This window comes from Pteropus alecto, unplaced genomic scaffold, assembly GCF_000325575.1.
Source record: "Pteropus alecto unplaced genomic scaffold, ASM32557v1 scaffold87, whole genome shotgun sequence".
Taxonomy (NCBI): domain Eukaryota; kingdom Metazoa; phylum Chordata; class Mammalia; order Chiroptera; family Pteropodidae; genus Pteropus; species Pteropus alecto.
Window position 1 is genome coordinate 20,373,313 of NW_006443225.1, and position 7,968 is coordinate 20,381,280.

Here is a 7,968-nt window from a genome sequence, read left to right on the forward strand (position 1 = left end):
AAAATCTTGCTCCACAACCAAAAAAGGTTTCGGAATAAAATCCTAAAAATAACGAGACTTTCTCACATTCCTCCGGTACATAGCAGTTAAATTATGGAAGTTTTGTTTTCAGAGTCATAACAACGTGACTCCTCATCAAACAGTACCAGCACTAGGTCAATGCTAGACCGTGGTGAACTTGACCAGAAACATCACAAACGTCTGTCCGAGGTGCACATGTGCCTCGTTACGCAAGGTCCTTTGTGAATCCTCTGGCTTTCATTCTAAAGTATCTTGTAATATCACCATCAGCATCAAACCAGCAAAGATGTGGAAGGTATACGTGCTTTGTTATTTTAAGCATGCGAAGAACGCTTTGGGACTCAAAACTAGGTCGTTATCAATCTTTCTAATAAGCTTCAATAAAAGCCACTGTGTCTTGTGAACTGAATTGCACAGAAGGCAATACAGGTTTGTCAAAAGCCTGGATTTACCCACGTATCACGTCCTGTGCTTCGGGATAATGTTTTCTCGCTGTAGCTATATGTCTATCCATTTAGGTTTGGCTTCTGTAGAATCTTTACCGCCTGTATGCGAATGGTAATCTAATACCAAAGCCGGGATTGAATTTTACATTCAAGTACTTTAAATTTAAATACACTGTTTAATAGAACTGTGCCCCTCAACTTCCAAGAACTCATTACCTAAAGTATTGATAGATAATGGCAAGTAGAATAAAATAAAGGCACAGCTAAGAGAAAGTTCTGAACCTTAAACTAGCTGACAGAAAGAGAAGGGGCCAGAGTCCAGTGCTATGTCAACGCTGTGCAACATTTACCTGAGACCGAAAGCCCGGACGCCCAACGTAAAGAGAAATAAAGCTACTTCCGTGTGCACACGCACACGCACACGCACACGCACACACAAAACGCAAACACAAGGATGAAAGAAGTTGTAGAGCAGGAGACGCGTTCGATTTCCAATCTATTTTTCCTTGAGATTTTTCAAATAATTAATTTTTGAAAATTAATTTGAACCATTTTACAAAATTTATTGCCAAATTCTTCAGAACATATGCGATTCCTATAACAACACTTTTTTCTTTGATCAAACTATCCTGATGGTTTGTAGGAACATACAGGCTAGGTTGAAAGTTTTAATATCTGAGGCTCAATTCCAAGCGTTTCCTCTTGCAATCCCCACTGAAAATCCCCCGGGACTACGTGATTTTCCTAACGAGATCCACAGGGGACATACGGTGCCATGCCCCTAAGTTCCCCACCAACCTTGACTCCTTCCTCCCCGGCCATCCCTTCTGCAAAGCGTATGTCACTCTCATTACTTCTGCTTCTTGGGGAAATTCCAGTCATCTCTTTCAGTTTTTGCAAAACATCATCTTCCACGAAAAGCCTCTTTTATCCCGTAATTAACTGTAGCATCTGTCTTAGTATCTAGCACGGGCTGTGCAGTGGGAAAATGCCTGTCGCATCAATGAATCAATTCATCCCGTGGACTTTGCTTAATGGTGATTTAGAGTATATTTATAGTTGCCTCCAACATACGTGAATACTGAGGGTGGCGGCCGTGACTATTCAGTGTGTGTCTTCCATGTTCATTATTGCGACTAGGACATTATGGCACCGAGTCTCAACAGATTCGCTTTATGACAACTGGCATTTCGTTTTAACTACGTCGAACTTCAGTGTCCCTCATGGTTCATCATCATAAGCTTGACATTTGACTGGATAATCTTTAAATTTGTATCTTGTTCTAAATATCTGTGAATTTCTGCTATCGAAATTTCAAGTTAGAAAAATTAAGATGAGTAAAAAAAGAAATTTGTGTTCATTAAAATGATCGAAATTTGGTCAAAGGATTTTGCTTCTTCCTTTCTTTCATAAAATTTTGAAATATGTGGGTAAATAACAGTTGGCATAATTATCTTGTACTCAAATTCTTGTGAAATAATCAAGAAACCTTCAGTTATTGACATGTGTGGCATTTTTAGCAAGACCACAGTTAAATAGATTAACTTGAAGTATTGAACATTACCACATTATTATTGGTCAAACATCCTATCGAAATTATGACCTTTACAAATATAAAATCATAACAGAATGCTCTATTTATCAATCATCTACCATATAATGTCCATTTATACCTTAATTTTTAACTAAAATGTTTCAGAAGATAGGAAAAAATCTACCAGTTGCTCTCAATATCAGTCTTATCAAAGAACAATGGAGTTTCTATATTTTTAAATAATCTCTGGAAGATTTTAAGCAATTTTAATTGCATTGTGCTCTGTTCCATGTGTCTATCATGAATTTTTACTTCCTTAGGTAAATGCTTTTACATAGCACATTTTGCAGATATACTAAAACAAACATATCAAGTTTTCATTATAAATTATTCAGTAGGAAAAATAATATGTATATATTTGAACTCTAGTCTTTTGGGTCTGGCGAAATATTTAATTTGCATCAAATTAAACGGTTTACCATTAAAATTCATGTTGTATTTCTCTGAAGTATTTACAGTGTAACATCTCACACTTTGCATTATTTATTCCGCCATTTGATTTTCATAAATTCTTACATGGATTTTCATCTTGTCCTTTGTAATGCTTCCCTGTCATTTCTGTTTCTTTTATATATCTGCATATTGGTCACTTTTAGTTCACTTCCTTCATCCCTACCTTTCTATTATAAGATGAAATGTCTAATTTCTAAGCTTCATACTACCTCATATCCTTTGTTTAGATCTTTTACAATGGGTATCCCCTAATTCAGGGGTCCCCAATCCCAAGGACAAGAACCAGTATGGTCTGTGGCCTGTTAGGGACCGGGCTGCACAGCAGGAGGTGAGCGGCAGGCCAGCTAGCAAAGGTTCACCTGTATCTGCAGCCGCTCCCCAGCGCCAGCATCACCGCCTCAGCTCCGCCTCAGATCGTCAGGCATTAGATTCTTCTCATAGGAACCCCGGTTCCTGGTGCCAAAAAGGTTGGAGACTGCTGCTCTAATTCTCATAGGAGCCCCGGTTCCTGGTGCCAAAAAGGTTGGGGACTGCTGCTCTAGTTATTTGCACAGTGACGGAACTGGGCAATATGAAATATTTCAGTACTTCCCATACTGCATCTGGACATTTATTGTAAACTTTATTTTCCATATAAAATCCACGTTATTCTAGAAGAGTTATCAATATTGATATGACCGATCTTTTTCAACTCTCTTGCTATACTGAAGCAAAAGCATCAATTTTCCAATGTAGTCGAGTCCATACCAGAATAAAATAAATAGTCAAATGTTTACCAATATAACCACTTCAGTAGTCCAATCTTGGAGTAGAACTGAGGTGAACAATCACATGGTAAGATAAACTATAAAACAGTGAGCAAAAGGACACTAGCAGAAGAAACGTCAAACAAATAATGAAGGATAATACTTTCCTTTTAATGAATAAAATAGTTACCTCATTCTATTAATTAAAATTGATCGAATCCCTACCTAGACTCCAGTTTCGAGCTCTTTGAGAATTCAAGACCCAGAGTGTGGACTAGGGAGATATTTTGAAGATCGTGATAAACTATGACTTAAACGGACCAAAGAGCGCTTCATTCATAAAAAGAAAGTTTTTGCATCTCATATTCACACATTTTTCCTTGGGAGAGTATTGGCCACATACACCCCAATTTTGAATCCATAACCCAAGATTCCTTCGGTGGATCACTGTCTATGCTGCTGCTTTTTTATTCTCTAAAGTCTTTAAATTTACTTAAGAAGAAACAGCCTTACAAATTATAAGATCTCTATTTTTTAATTACAATTTAGTATCTTTCCTCCATCCAGGTTTCACTGAACATACTGTATTTCATCTATTTCTTACGCTTTATAACCTTCTTTACTATCAAACTATTTCGTTCTTCATGACCATGAAGACAGGAAACAGGGAGAGCCTCTCACTGTCTCTTTTTAAATAATAGACGGGATAAAGAGGGTCAGATATGCGATGACAGAAAGAAATCTAACTATGGGAGGTGACCACACAGTGTAAATATATATGCCTTACTGCTAAAGTGTACAGCTGAAACTTATTGGATTTCATTAACCAATGTCACCATAAAAAATAATAAATGAATGAATGAATGAAAGAATGAATGAATAAATAAATAAATAACTTAGACCCAGAGTCCCATCCCTGCATTGAGTGAAATAACTGGAAAGGGTGTCATCGGGTCTTAGTTAATGCTTTAATTATTTGAAAAACATGAAGTGAGTAAACAACTGAGACCCGGAGTCCCATCCCTGCATTGAGTGAAATAATTTGAAAGGGTGTCATCGGGTCTTTGTTAATGCTTTAATTATTTGAAAAACATGAAGTGAGGTTGTTACTATTCCTAAAACTAACTTGCAAAAACAGCGAAACAGGATCAGTATCTTTGCTAATTACTAGTGAATTGGTTATTTAAAATGTAAGTATCGATGCTGAGTGATTACAAATTGTTTTCATGCGTGGGATATTTCTCCTTTCACCTTCTTCAGATTTTCTTTTCTCAAGTTTTTATAGACGATTCAGTAAATACTCCTTTTAAATCTCAATGTGGTACCTTTAGAATTAACATGTTAATACTTATCAGTATATTATCTTTCACTCACGCAGCCACGCAAATTATACTATTTATGTCCTATAGGAACTATGCGACATTATTGGTAATTTCTGCCTTTCGAAGCATATTTTCTGTTTTCAGGTTACGATCTGATATAGGGTAGCAAACATCATTTACAAAACAGACTACACTGTCACTAGGAAACTGTTGGCAGTATTTTAAATAATTACCTAGAACTCTGATGACATAACTTTAGATTATTAGGGCAAAAAGCAAAGCCAGTAAATATGTCTCCCAAAGAGATGGTTGCTTTTTCAATGCTTCTCTTTCTCTTATAAGAAGAAAATTCTGATAAGAAAGAATCAGAAATTTTTGCAAATAGATAGGAATATTTGAGAGAAAAATAGTTGTTTTTTTTACTTTATTACTATATTAAGTTCAATAAATGTCCTGTGCCTGGGTGTTACATTTGATAAGCCTTTGCAAAAGTGGCTTATCAGGGATTATTGTTCTTGAAATTTATCCTCTCTCAAAAAACATTAGATTTTGATATTAAATGAATATTATGTTTTTCAAATACGTACTAGAACCTGGGATAAATGTCCCGTAAATGCTCTCTTCCCCCCAAAATCATCCTTCTTAAATTCTTTGATTCTGAGGACAAGAGCTCATGCCAATTTATACCACAAAGAGTAAGTCAAGTCCACGGCCATGTCACTCTGAACGTGCCCAATCCCGTCTGATCTTGGAAGCCAAGCAGGGTCGGGTCTACTTAGTACTTGGATGGGAGATCACCTAGGAAGACCAGGTGCTGTAGGCATTTAAGCAAGAAAAAGAGGGTAAGTGAATCATTGAGAGAAGGTTGTAGACCAACGATTTACTTTAGAAACACAACTGAAGTGCGTGAAAATTTCATCAAATGATCAAAGGTAGGGCGCCTCTGGCAACTGTTAATTAACAGTGAAGAGGTCAATAATCAATAGATGTGCACTTGGTGAGGGAACAGGAAAGGAGTGAAGCAAAAGTCCAAGCTTCTAATACTCGGAAGGGGGCACGTGCTCACGTTATAATAAGTGCAGGCTCTAACTGCAATGGAGCTCGTCGACGTGGTCTGGAACAGTGAGGAAAAAAATCCCAGGATAAAGCAGAAGTTTTGAAAATATAAGATGCATCATCTTTAAAGAGGTATTTTTCTTGTTATTCGCAAAGCCATTTTATTTTGGAAACATTCATACAGCTTCTCGACATCTCTCTCAGTTCTTACGCTCCATTAAATCTCTGCCATATTTGAGGCTAGTGTTTATTCCATCTCTTAAATCTCATCTGGCTTTGGCAAGAATGCATTATTTTATACGTCTTCTTCCTTTTGTATCTTTCATCTTGTTTTTATCACTAGACTCTAAATGTCCTATTTTTATTTGGTTTCCTCCTCTGTATATTTCTTGCTTCATTGACCTCATCTTTTCTCTTCCCGTTGGTCATCACTTCTAGGCAAATGACTTCCATATGCACGTTTAAAGTCTGACGAAAATGTCCAGCACCCATACAAGTGTTCAGTCATATTGCAGATCAAACAAACCATTTAATGGAAGACAAATTAGTGAAGACTGTGAATATCAGAGCTAGATGTACAATTCACGTCATGGGTAGAACCGATTCCAAGTGAATCACTTTCTTCTCATCCCAAAACCTCACATTGAACTCAGGTAGATGGCTATCTACAATTTCTCACTTGCCAACATTGATTTTGTGGGGATGGTTTTTATAAAAAATGAGTTGGATTAATAATTGTAATTATTACTGGGAAAGTAAGAAATCAAAAGAATATAGGTACTTCTCACTGAGCATCTGTTGGAATAAGCATTTTTCATTGATTAAATTATGAAAGCCTTACAAACGCAGTGGAAAAACAGGTATTTCTAACTTAATTTTTTTTATATGTGAATTCCAGGTACGGAAAGAAGAATCACTTGTCAAAGCTGCAAAATTCGAAAGCAATAAAGACAAAGATAAAGGGCACACTTAACTTTTTCTTTGATCTATAGCATATTGCTTCCTCTGATCTAAAAAGAACAAGTTTCAAAAAGGCTATTACATGAATAATGTACTAATTATCATTTTAAACTGTGAAATTTAATTACCTAATGTAATTATAGGCATATATTAATATGGCCAATGCGTATTCTTGAAATTAATTACAAATTAGAGATTTAATGTATAATTATGTAAAAATTATTAACCTCATTTTTCAATGTCTTTTCTTTTAGGAAAATCTCTGCATATTGATTAAACAAACATATCAGCAAAATCTGTAATGGAAAATGAAAATACAATAACTGGCTTTCATATGAAAGTTTGTTGCTGAATCAGAAGTCTAGGCATAGATCTGGAAGGTGTTTAAAAGGGATAGATTCATGAGGACAGGTTGATGCTTGCAACATGTGATTCCAACTTGACAGCAGTTTCGCCCATGTCGCAAGGTAAATGATGAAGAATTTCAGCTCCTTGAGGTCAAGGACAAGAATATTTCCATCTTGTGGCTCCACTCACTTGGATGTAGCCTCTGAGATTAACCACAGAGGGGAAGAGAAAGTCACGGGCAAAGGGAGGTTGGCAGGGTCCATGAATCAGAGGAGAAAGTGGGCTTGACCTAGCACCAGCATCTCTGCCAGGTGACCCTGGGGCCACCAGATAGCCAAGTTGTTCTCTATTCCAGGTAGAGAGGACACCGCAGGGAGCGATCTAGAATGTCAGCTTTCGGGAACTGCATTCGGTGGTGGCCCAAGTCCCCAGGAGAACACGCAGCACTTCCCACCGCCAAGTCGGAATGTGACTCCTTCTGGTTCGATCAACCCATAACCTAAAAAGCTCTCCAGGTCTCACTGATACACCGTGGCATATAGGGATGGACAACTGTAATAGCATGATTTTCAGCAGATCCACAGAATTGCTGGGACCTCTGGGCTGAGCATGGGGTCTCCGCATCGGCCGTGGGAGATGTTCTCTGATTAGCTCTGTTTCTGCTCCTCAAAAGGAAGTCTTTCTCCTTTTTTTTTTTTCCATAAACCATAGTGTTGTGCTTTATGGATGAGAGTGAGTTTTCTTTGACCACATTTGAAATGGGTCTTGGATTTTTTTAAATACTCAGAATCTGAGAGATTGGACTCTGTTCTCTCGACAATATAATTCTTTCAGAACTTAAGGAGCTGCTGATCTATCTGTTCTTTTTCTCTTCCTGGTGCCAGGAACCACCTCAGAGCATTTCTGTAGCCCTATTTCTTAAGTCTGCATCACTTCTTTGCATCCTTGCCCAGCATTTATCCCTTTTCACTTAATGGCTGCTACCTTGAGGCTAATCTAGTTTGAGTGGAGAAAATAAAAGC

At 37.3% G+C, this 7,968-nt stretch overlaps 1 pseudogene; it reads left to right on the forward strand.

Moving 5' to 3' along the window:
* The first annotated feature begins 5,286 nt into the window (after positions 1 to 5,286).
* LOC112472645 lies at positions 5,287 to 5,405 on the forward strand (annotated as a pseudogene).
* Positions 5,406 to 7,968: the final 2,563 nt, after the last annotated feature.